Here is a 12,607-nt window from a genome sequence, read left to right as displayed (position 1 = left end):
ACACACGGTCGGCTGTGTAAGCATCAGCTACGGGGACACAACGTTGGTGGTTGCTGGCCACCCACCCCCCTCGTGTCCCGTTTCGACCTTCGTAGGTGCTACTCGCGAAGCGGCTGTCTGTTTAACGCGTAGGCTTTCGCGACCAATATTATTCATAGTCAACGTTTGTTGGGTGAGATCGCGTTATTTATAAATGTGTCGTAACCCTCCACCACCCGACACGGCCAATCAGCAAAAAAAAGTGTCACGTTGACAAAAAACAAATAGTTCACTGCTTTAGCCCACCGGTGTGTTGAAGCGTGAAACCACAACATTTACAATTTTTTTGAGTACGACGTTTCGCTGGTAATTGCATCCAGCATCATCGGGCAATTCGCCAGAACGACTGTCTGTGTACGCGTAATCTCTGCTTGGTGGCAATAGTTCCTGACGACAAAGAGAGTTCGGAAGTCGACTTTCGGTTGATCAGGGCGGGGACAATGCCCCCTTGATGCGAAATCTGAAGTTGTTGCTCCGCATCGATACCGGCGGCCACACGGAAGAAGACGAAGGACAGAGATCAGACAGAAGCGCAAATGCTCTTAGGTTTTTTTTCGGTAAAGTCACGTAGGTAAAAAAATAAAATAAAAAATTACTAAAAGTATTAATAGAAATAAATGTATTAATATTTTATTTTATTTCTATTATTTTTTCTTAGTAATTTTTCATTTTATTTTTTTTACCAACGTGACTTTACCAAAAAAAACCTAAGAGTATGAATCCTTGCAGTCACGAAAGCTTCAAATCTAGAGGCGCAAATAGCACATAGACTCAACACAATCCTCGATAACACAACGCTACGAATATGGGGCGGCGGGGAGAGAGAGCGGGGGGGGGGAATACATAGATTATAATGAGGCCAACGTTTCGGGCAACGGCCCTTCTTCACGACGAGGGGATGAGGGCGGACGAATAACACCCAGCGAGGTGGCTCAGTGGCGGTGTTGGGGAGGGGGGCGATGAAGGGGGGGGGGGGGCACAGGTGGTGCATCTGCCGCTCATCTCTTGTCATGTTAACCCGTACCACCTGGGTGCGTCCCACGGGGAAATCCGCGCACACGCGCGTTGTGAAGTCTCCATGGGCTGGGAAGTGCCCGAAATGAATCGCCTACGAGGACGCGGCGTCCACGATGCGCCTGCGCAAACAACGACGACGACGACGACACCGACTGCTCGTCTTGCGGCCACGTGGATCCGGACGCACGGCGGAGGTGAGGTCGGGAGCGAGGCGCGTGGTGGCGATGTGGCTGAGAGGAAGAAGGGAGCCAGGTGCCTATTCACGAATCACCGGTTCGCCGCGTCCCGTTCCCGAGCTGCGCGCTGCGAGCCTGGGGTCCCTGCTGCGCCGTGTGGAGAGTGGAGACCGCCGGTGATGAGCGGCGCTTACTGCTCATTCTGTGTGCGGGCGTGCGAAGGAGCGATTCGTGTGCGCCCCTCCTGTGTTGCTATGGGGAGCGGTGGTGCAATGGTTCGCGTGTTGCGTCACTGAACCCGGGATATGAGCCGAGTTCAATTCCCGCTCACGGCCACGAACGCCAGTGACGATTATCTGAACCGATCCTGTGCCTACTCCCCTAGGTCGACTCAGCCTTTCAAATTAGTAGCTGGTACGGTGTGTAAACAACTAGAGAGACAAAGGCGGCCGGGCGTGGTGTTGGATACCCACCCCCTCGTGTGCCGTGCCGTCCTTCATAGGTGCTCGCTAACAACACTTGCCCCAACATTCTGTTAAGGATGCACGGGGGGAATTTGTGTATAACCTGTACAGTGTATCACATGGTATCTGTATATAATATATTTTTTCGATTTAAAGCTTTCGTGACTGCAGGGATTCATCTTATTGGTTCTTTCGGTAAAGTCACGTAGAATGGAAATAATAAAATAATAAAGATAAAACATAATAAAATAATTCTCACGACGTTTCGGCCACAACGCAAGCAGCCGTCCTCAGGTGGAGAACAGGTCTGTCGAAACGTCGTGAGAATTATTTTATTATGTTTTATTATTTTATTATTTCCATTCTACGTGACTTTACCGAAAGAACCAAGAAGATGTATCTGTATTTGTTAGTCTTTCTTTATATCTGTATGTTATTAATTCGTCACAAAGCCGATGAAACTTTTTTCCATCACACGCGTTCCACGTTCATTGCCAGGCTCCACGGGAAATCGGAAATTACCTCTCATCCCAAATGTAGGAGGCATGCAAACTTTCATGCGGTGATTTTATATTACTACGTTAACGTATATACAAACACACACACGCGTGTGTGTGTGTACGTGTGTGTGTTTGTATATACGCTAACATAGTGTGTGTGTGTGTGCGTGTATGTACAGTAGGGGGCACAGGTGGTGCATCAGCCAGTCATCTCGGTCATCTCAGTCAGTCGACCCGTGGCACCTGCTGGGTCTGCCCCGTGACCTCCTGCCAGCGGGCGTTCGACACTTCACGTGGCCTCAAGGTGCACATGGCCTGGCACAAGCGTCGTGGTGACGTCACCGCCACTTAGTGGCGAATGGCGGTTGTTGTTGTTGCTGTATGTGTGTGCGTGATGAGTGCAGCGGTGAGTGCGTTACGCTACGAACCGGGCCACCCAAGTTCGATTCCAGCTCACGGCCATAAACAGCAGTGACGATTACCTGAATCGGTCGTAGGCCTCTTTTATGTAGACCCAGCCTCAACATTACAACCTGTTTGCGGAGTGTAAACATCTCCAATGGGGAGACAAAGGCGGCCGGGCATGGTGCTGGCCGCCCACCCGCTCGTGTCCCACACTGCCGGCCTTAAGAGGTGTTCGCTAACAGCACTTTGCCCCAGCAGTCTGTTAAAGGCTATACGGGGGATCTTTGTCTTTGGCAATAAACCCGCTCCTCTCAACATAACCTGTGGGACCGCCTCCCCGTAGCGCCGTGGTTGCTTTGTTGTGAACCAAACCCATCAGGGAGTCACGGCTGGTGCCAGTCGTCGGATTGCCCCTGTAGTGGGCACACGTCCAGAGACTAGCGGAAACTTTAAACCGAAATAATTTTTTTTGTTTTATTTATACTCTAAACTACAAACAAAACCTGTTGTTTTTCACTTACCAGATGAGGCCCCACTTTTTCAGAAGCGACCTGGCCGCAAATGATAGCTCAACGGAGTGGCTTGTCACGTGGACTTTTATTACGGCGAATACTCTAACGGCATCTTGATTCTAAATGTGGAGGGGAAAAAATTAGTAAAAAATGCAAATGTTCCCCTTATAGACTCTCAGGAGTTCACGGGCAAGAGCTGTTAGCAAGCATCTATCAAGGCTGTCGCGATGCACGACGCAGTCTATATTCTGTACACACACATACACACAAGCACACAGGAATATTTATATCCACGTGTAGTGGCATAGACTGAGTAATGTGGCAGCATAGCGCTGCCTGCTGGCGGGGAAGGGGATCTGCGGCTTACAGCAGCAGTGACGTCAGCAGGCCACGTGATTGACCAGAGGGGGATCTCGGGGGAAAAGGTCACAGAAGGGGCACACCGAGAGCCCGCTGGGAGGTTCTAGAAAGGGGGCGTGGCCGGGGGCGGAGCCTGGCCACGTTGGGGAGGATAAAAGGCGAGCTCCGACTCACAGTCGGGGCTGCCGTGGTCTGGATTGTAACTCGTCGTGCTGCCGTCGTCGTGGTCTTCGCCTCTTCGACCTGTGGGTCAGGAAGCATGTTGGCTGTCCTGACCCGGTGTGTAGTTATCCCCTATGGCTGTGAAGGTCGGAATAAATGAGAGAGAGTGAGTGCCTGCTACTAGTGTATCTGAAGTAGCACACTACACATACACATATATACAAAGACAAAGATGCCCATGATAGCCTTTAACAGACTGTTGGGGGCAAGCTACGACGCACGTGCCAATAGACACACCAGCAGCAGCACGCACACTCCACCACCGTGACCCCCACAACCTTCACTAACGAAGCAGAGTTCTCCGCAACCGCCTCTCCTCCTCGTGCACCGGTGGGGGGGGCATGCCCCCCCCCGCCTCGCACTCTCTCTCATCCCCTTCGTGCCCTCCCCACCTACTCCGACATCCCTTGGAGCGGCGCCAATTAGCGCGCCGTACCCGTTCAAGTCACTTTAATCTCTCCACCCCCCCCCCCTCTCAAACAGCCCCATTAAGTATGTGTGGCTAAGTGCGCGTGCACACGCGCGCGCGTGCGCGTGGTTGTGTGTGGGTGTGGGGGAGCGGTGGCGCGGCACTTTGCTACGAACCCGGCGGCCCGAGTGCGATTCCCGCTCAAGGCCACCACAGTGACGATGAGTTGAACCGGTCTTGGGCCTCCCTCCCTCTAGGATCGACTCAGCCTCAAATGAGTAACTGACCGGGCGTGGTGCTGGCCATCCCACCCACTCGTGTGCCGTGCCGGTCTTCATCGGTGCTGCTCGCTAAGAGCGCTTGCCCCAAGAGTCTGTTAAGCCTCTACGGGGGATCTTTGTCGAGTTTATTTATGCAGGAAGCCAATTGTACGGATATGAATGTATGTATGTGGGTGTTTATACGCCTCCGCGTGTACGTGCTTGCATCTGCGTATGCATATGTATGCGGCCGTATATTTCTGTGGGCTTATATGTATACGCGTGGTGATATGTAAAAGACTTGTTGGAGGGGAGATGGTTGCGGAACACTTTAGAATGTGTCCACCTCGAAAGGGGGGGGGGGGGGTGGGAGAGACGGACCAGGGATAAAACTGTTGCGAGTGAGCGCAGGACGGAACGGGGTTTATTTGGGGGGAAGGGGGTGGATCGTATCGTTTGATGATGAAAATGGACGACCGCTCCGTGTTCAGTGGCGGTGTTAAGCCGCTCTGGGGCTACGCATCGTGACAGCTGAAAAGGGCGCAGAGAGACGTGTAAGGGGGGGGGGGGGGTGTGCAGGAGACGCAGAGAGATTTTCATTTTGGGGGGGGGGGGGCAAAAACCGGTGATAGGTAACGGTACGGGATCCCCCTCGCACTACGCGGGTTCCGTTTGTGCGATTTCGCCTTCTGTATATGCGGCTAAACGATTTCTCATCCAAATGTCGCTGTCCAGTATGCGGTTTGAGTTCACTCGAGATGCGGCTATGCGATCGGACGTGGGTCAACATTGTGTGTGTACCGTGTGCACTGTGTGTGTGTACTGTGTGTGTGTGTACCGTGTGCACTGTGTGTGTACCGTGTGTGTAGCATGCGCACTGTGTGTGCACTGTGTGTGTACCATGTACCGTGTGTGTGTGTACCGTGTGTTCTGTATGGATGCCGTGTGTATGTGTACCGTGTGCACTGTGCGTTACTCAGCAGGCAGAGGTCTCTTGCGGTGCATTGTGGGTTGGATGACCGCGTGCTCCACTCTACGCGATTTCGATTTGTGCGCCATTTTGTTTGGAACGCATCTACTACTGCGACTGCTGCCACCGCACAGAGCGAGTGAAACCTGTAGGGTCCATTGAAAATTTGAGCACGCTTCCTGCCAATGGTTGTACGACGTTTCGCTGGGAGATTACACCCAGCAGCGGCAGGCGTTCGCGAGAGATGGTGATGGACAAAGCCCACGTGCGAAATAAAAACATGCTGTAATCGTCGTTTACGCAACGTGTCAGGATGATGTAATTCACGGCAGATGCCTTGCCCTTAGGGGCCGTCCATAAATTACGTTATGCGATTTTGGACGATTTTTGACCCCCCCCCCCCCTTCGTCACACGGCGTCACAAAGTCAGACCCCCCCCCCTCAAATGTGACTTCGCAAAGCTCTGCCCCCCCCCCCCTCACAAAAAATTAAACATGCTTCAAATCGCTTTAAACTACTGTATTGTCATTGTAGTGCGTATTTAATGTGGCGCTGCACTCTGATGTTGTAGGAGAAAACATTTATTGAACAGTCTATTTAATTAAGTAGAACGTGTTGTCTATATTTATTTAAAGTTGCGCACTTTCATGTGACGTCACATATCTCACCCCCCCCCCCCTCGTCACACATCGTCACAAATGTCTGACCCCCACATTTGCGCATGATTTGGCCGCACATTTGGGCGTGGCGCAGCCTTAATACGCATGGAGCAAAGTTAATTGCTGCTCATATCTCGTTTACATCCGCGTGCCAGTGTTGGACACTCCACGTTCCTAGGACCGAGGGCGAGATTATCCATCGTGACAACGACGGGATGATGGACCGAGTCCACCGATTTGAGCCCCGGAACGAGAGAGCCGCCTGCTCTGGTCCCCTGTCAGGGCTGATTTAATTTTTATTTCGTGTAAAAAATTTGACAGAGTGGGGGATCTCTCGCTCAAGGCTTGAGGCGGGCTTAGGGGTTAGGACCCATGAGAGACCGCGGCCGAGGCCAAGGCTCTGGGCTCGTGGTGGGAGGGAGTGGTGGGGGGGGGTGTCCCTGCTCATCTCGAGACCAGTGTCAAGTCGGGTTGCCACCTCCGAGATGCAAATAGAACCGGGACGGTCCCGCGGGGGAATACGAATACCTCGCGAGAGTGGTGGGAGAGTGGTGGGGGGGTGGGTCACGTGTCACTCAGCGCATCGCGAAAACCCGACGCGGCCCGAGTTCGATACTCGCCCACGAGGTTGACTCGGCCTCAAACGAGCGCCTCGTGCCCTGTGTGTACACATCGCCACCTTGGGAGACAAAGGCGGCCGGGCGTGGTGCTGGCCACCCACCCCCTCGTGTGTGCCGTGCCGGTCTTAATAGGTGCTCGCTAACGGCACTTGCCCCAGCAGTCTGTTGAAGCTATTGTCGGGGAGGGGAGGATCTTTGCCTTCTTGCACAGCGCACAGGCACTGGGTGTGATGACGATCGACAACAACAACAATCACATTTCCGGGACAGCTACTTCATTGCATGCGCCATGCGCTCTCGACATTCGCTCAACAGAGCCGCCTCTTTGGGCCTCATCGTCATCACCATCATCCTCATCATGACGTATTGTTCCCCCCCCCCCCCCCTTTGATAAATAAACATTCCGATTACAGAGACCAACCGCTCGCAAATAAGCATTGGGGAACGTTCGCGCCGTCGATCAGAGTCGGCAGACGGCACGCGCTCTCTCTCGAACGAGAAAAAAGATGCTGGAGGGTGACACTGACGGCTGCTCTGTGCTTCCAGTGTTCAGAGGCCTGCTCAAGGCGCGGCTCCGGCTGAAGCACGCCATGTACCACACACATGTCGGTGATGTGCACGTCTTCTTCGAACGCTGGGGAGCCGGAAAAGCCCCTCTCTGTACCAGCGTGGACGGCACCCTCGTGTTCACCTTCTGAAGCGCTCGCTCGTCACCGTGGCGTGCGCGATGACCATGACCACCACCACGTGACTTTTCTTTTGTATTGTGCGCGGTGCTTTTAGCGCCACAGCGCGTGGATTTGTAGCGTTTATTTTCATTTGTTTGCTGTTGACTTTGTGTATTTCATATTGAAATCGCCTCCAGTGCAATTGCTGCTGGCGGCAATAAAAGCTGTTTAAAAGTCTAAAAAGTCTCTCGCTCTCCCTCTCCCGTTGTGGACGCGCAATGCTTCTCGTCCGCGTGGAGCGCACGGAGCGTGGGGACTTCAATCTTGTTGACCTCCGCTCACCACCTGCTCCCCAAATCTGCACGCTTACCATCGAAAGTGATTTTGTGCCTCGCTAAGGTCGGCTTCGAATCAGCGATGATTCTTCTTCTGCTACTCACCCCCTAACCACCCCCACCACTACCACCCCCACCACCACCACCCCCCCCCACCACCCCCACCACCCCCACCACCACACCCACCACCACCACCCCCACCACCACCACCCCCACCACCACCACCCCCACCCCCACCACCACCCCCGAGCACCCTAGATGTTGAGCACTGCTCGAGTGTGGCGATGGAGGTGTATCTAATAAATAAGTGACATGTATAAATAGCATTCCCCGCAAACCGGAACGGGGCAATTTATACAACTCGCGATGGCTATCGGGGGGGGGGGGGGGGGTCGGGGCTCGATCCGCGGCTTGGGAGCCCGCGCTCGGCGGCTCTTCAAGGGGGGATGCTTCCGTGACGTTGTTTTCATCAAGGCCCTCCACCCACCGTGGTCTCGCATTCACCACCACCAGCACCATCACCAGGCGGTGCACTGCGGCCTCTTGAAACATTGAGAGAAAGGGGGTGGGGGGCGGGGGTGTTGTTTAAAGCGAATTCGAACAAAAATGGTTGTTTCTTCTTCTTGGTTCTTTCGGTAAAGTCACGTAGAATGGAAATAATAAAATAATAAAGATAAAACATGATAAAATAATTATCACGACGTTTCGGCCACAATGACACATTCCAGGCGTGGAGCGACTATTTAAGCTGGGATGGAGGGGGGGAAGGGCGCCTTGACAAAATAAATATTTTATTATGTTTTATTTTTATTATTTCCATTCTACGTGACTTTACCGAAAGAACCAAGAAGATGAATCCCTGCAGTCACGAAAGCTTTAAATCGAAAAATGGTTGTTTCTCCTCGTTAATTTACTTGCCGACCCCCCCCCTCCCCCCCTGTCACAGACGGTTATTGGGGGCCAGAGGACAGTGGCAGCCAACACAAATCGTTCGTACCTCTCGCTCCCATTTGCCTGCAATACCCCCCACCCACCCACCCCCCCACCCCCCCCCACCCCCCCACCCCCCCCCACCCCCCCACCCCCCCGCTAACCGCTGCACTACCGCTCTCCACTCGCATACACGCACACATACACACACACATGTACACACCTCACACACTTACATACACACACATGTACACACACGCGCGCACACACACGCAGGGCCCGCCTGTCTGTCCACTCTCCATGACGGATTTGCTCTCAGGGCCGTGACTTATGGGATGACGTGGCCAAAATAACATCAATGCCACACGGACACAACGTAGCGTGCTGTGACGGATCCTGCGTGAGTGTGTACGTGAGTGCGTGAGTGTGTACGTGAGTGCGTGAGTGTGTGTGTGCGAGTGTGTGCGAGTGTGTGTGTGCGTGAGTGTGTGAGTGTGTGTGAGTGTGTGTGGGGAGCGGTAGTGTCGCGGTTAGCGCGCTGCGCTACGAACCTGGCGACCCGGGTTCGATTCCCGCTCACAGCCAACACCGGTTACGATTATCTGAACCGGTCCTGGGTCTCCCCTAGGTCGACTAAGCCTCAAATGAGTACCTGGTGCGGTGTGTAAACATCGACGCCGGGGAGACAAAGGCGGCCGTGCGTGGCGTTGGCCACCCACCACCTCGTGTGCCGATCCGGCCTTCATATGTGCTGCTCGCTAACGACACTTGCCCCAGCAGTATGTTACAGGCTACACGGGGGATCTTTGTCTTCTTTGTCAGTGTGTCGGAGGTTCATTTTTTATTGAGTTTCTAATATGTATGGAACGTGAAAGGCGAAACGGGCATAATAAAAAATACTCGGCTGATAAGATGCCAAGCACAACGCTAATAGCGTAACAGCTGTCTCGGAGCGCAATCGTTTGCAGCGAACGCGAGGAAATTTTATTAATAAAACAACACAATAGTTTATTAGTTTTGTGGTTAGATTATTTTCATGTCGCGTTCGCGCGCGCCGCATCTCTCAACAGTTTACGGAGATCCGCGGGCACGAGGTGGCAGGCAACCAGGCTGCGGGCCGGCGCTACCAACGTTTTTCCAAGCTCTGCAGACCTCTACGTATTAAGGTGTTTCTTTTTCTTTTTTTTTCTGTTCAGCCGATCAATTTGTGGGAGAAAAACGGGAGCAGGCGGAATCAAACTCAGGTCGCCGGGTTCGTAGCGTAGTGCTCGACAAACACACACAGGCACGTGAACACACACACACACATGCACGCGAGCACACACACACGCACGCGAACACACATACACGCACACACACACACACGCACGCACGCAAACACACACACGCACGTACGCGAACACACACACACGCACGCACGCGAGCACACACACACGCACGCGAACACACACACACGCACGCACGCGAACACACACACACACGCACGCGAACACACACACACACGCACGCACGCGAACACACACACACGCACGCACGCGTGTGCGGCTCTTCATATAATTATTTAATATTTACGTGTAACTGTGATATCAAACAAATCAATAACGCTCCGACATCATCTGCCACACGCGCACACGCGCACGCGCGCGCGCGTCAATTCATTTTGTCACGAATCTGCCGCGTCACGGCTCGGCGTGATCCCAATTGGAAAACTCCCCACACGAAAGGCAGCAGCCGTGGCCCTCCCTGCGTTGTTCCGCCGTGGCTGGCTTGGCAAGTGCTGTGGTCCATTGACTTCCACGCACTCTGGCGGGCCCCGCTTTCACGACGCGATGCGCTCCTTGGAAATCTCCCCGTCGTAAATCGGAGAGGGCCTGTGTTTATTTTCCGCTCACAGATACAGCAAAAGCCCCCCTTTTTTAATGCCGTCGAGCCATCGTTTGTGATCGCCTTGGTATGTCGCTGGAAAAAGACGCACGTGGTGACGAAAAAAAATATACAAAATTGCGTCTTCGCCGTGAACGAAACCTGGCAACGGCCACTCTTTGGCTGCATCGCAGGGGAGGAGAAAAGAAAGCGGGTGGGGTGTTGTCGATGTTCTTATCAGTCCGGTTAATCAGGAGAGACCAAACAAGGAGACAATGGTCAATTTAAATTGACTAAACATCTGACCCAAAGGAAGTTGATTAATCAAGAATGAATTATTCATTTGGTAAGGATAGACACGAGTGGGGAGCAGGGGGGGGGGGTGGTGGAGGGAGGGGATTTTTAAAACGGATGAAAGGAATATTCGTTTTAATGATGGGAGCGATAGTTGGAAGACCAATTCCAGGGTACTGCTCGCATCAGCGGCACAACATCTGTTATTGTTGACACGTGGTGTGTGTATGTGTGCCGTACGGACTGCATGGGACTGTCTGCGGGGAGCGGTGGTGCAGCGGTTAGCGCGCTGCGCAACGAACCTGGTGTGCCGGGTTTCGATTCCCGCTCACGGCCAACACCGGTGACGATTATCTGAACCGGTCCTGGGCCTCCCCTAGGTCTACTCGGCCTCAAATGAGCACCTGGTGCGATGTGTAAACATTGCCACTAGGGAGACAAAGGCGGCCGGGCGTGGTGTTGGGCATCCACCCCTTTCCGGCCTTCATAGGTGCTCGCTAACAGCACTTGCCCCAACAGTCTGTTACATGCTATACGGGGGATAGTAATAGGTTTGTACCCTTTTATCTTGACGTCATCTGGTCCAACACCATGTGAGACTGGGCTCTAAGAAAAGCTGTCTCGGGTGTTGACCAATCAATTTCAAGGACAGTGCATACATTTTCAGAGTTGTGTTTTTTGTTTGCATTGTGACCGCAAGTGTTGTGGTTAATGCAAACATGATCCCTTGTATAAAGGTGTCAGTTTTGTTGCCAGATAGAAGGGTAAAAACCTATTACTATATCTTGCTACTGGCAAAGGAGGTCTCATAATATACGGGGGATATTTGTCTATGTAGTGGTGATCAAACGCAGGCGACCCGAGTTCGATTCCCGCTCACGGCTACCACCAATAGGCAGTGACGATCATCTGAACCGGTTCTGGGACTCTACTCAGTCTGAAATTAGTCGGTGGTCCAGTTGAGTAAACATCCACCCACCCCTCGTGTGTCGTGCCGGGCTGAATAGCATCCCGTGCTCCCACTCACACGTCAAGGCTATACGGGGGGGATTTGGTCTTTGTCCTATATCTGCACGCACATGCAAATGTTTGCGTGTCCTTAGATCCGTGCGAACCACCGTGCCGCTGTTTAAACGCGATGCTGAATAAGCAACGTATGATATATACGAAAACAAACAAAGACACAGATCCCCCATGTAGCCTTAATAGACCGTTGGGGCAAGTGCTGTTTCGCGAGTAGCACCTATGAAGGAACGGCACGGCACACGAGGGGGTGGGTGGCCAGCGCCACGCCCGGCCGCCTTTGTCTCCCCAATGGCGATGTTTTCACACCGCGCCAGGTACACATTTGAGGCTGAGTCGACACACGCACACACAAACACACATACACACACACACGCACGCACACACACACACATATACACACACACGCACGCACACACACACACACATACACACACACACGCACACACACACATACACACACACACGCACACACACACACACACATATACACACACACGCACACACACACATACACACACACACGCACACACACACATACACACACACACGCACACACACACGCACACACACACACACACATATACACACACACACGCACACACACACGCACACACACACATACACACACACACGCACACACACGCACACACACACACATACACACACACACGCACACACACATACACATACACACGCACACGCACACACACATACATACGCACACACACACACATATACACGCCTATTTAGAATCTGTGCAGCCGAGCATTAATTTTTCAATTCCCCGCGCGCTTCGTTAACTGACGGCAAGAGCTGACGCGTGGAAATGAAACAAAGCGGTTCGCGTGCTTGGGATGGTGGTTGCTGGTGGGTGGAGG

The 12,607-nt window shown here is 53.0% G+C and overlaps 1 long non-coding RNA gene across 1 annotated transcript; it reads left to right on the top strand.

The window, feature by feature from the left end:
• The first annotated feature begins 1,037 nt into the window (after window positions 1-1,037).
• Window positions 1,038-7,555, top strand: LOC144944649 (uncharacterized). Its single transcript, XR_013639606.1, has 3 exons — window positions 1,038-1,308; window positions 2,376-2,500; window positions 7,160-7,555. It is a non-coding gene; the product is annotated as an uncharacterized LOC144944649 (long non-coding RNA).
• Window positions 7,556-12,607: the final 5,052 nt, after the last annotated feature.

Source organism: Lampetra fluviatilis, chromosome 35 (assembly GCF_964198595.1).
Source record: "Lampetra fluviatilis chromosome 35, kcLamFluv1.1, whole genome shotgun sequence".
Classification (NCBI taxonomy): domain Eukaryota; kingdom Metazoa; phylum Chordata; class Hyperoartia; order Petromyzontiformes; family Petromyzontidae; genus Lampetra; species Lampetra fluviatilis.
Note: the sequence above shows the minus strand (reverse complement) of the source record. Positions and strands in the feature narration are given on the sequence as shown.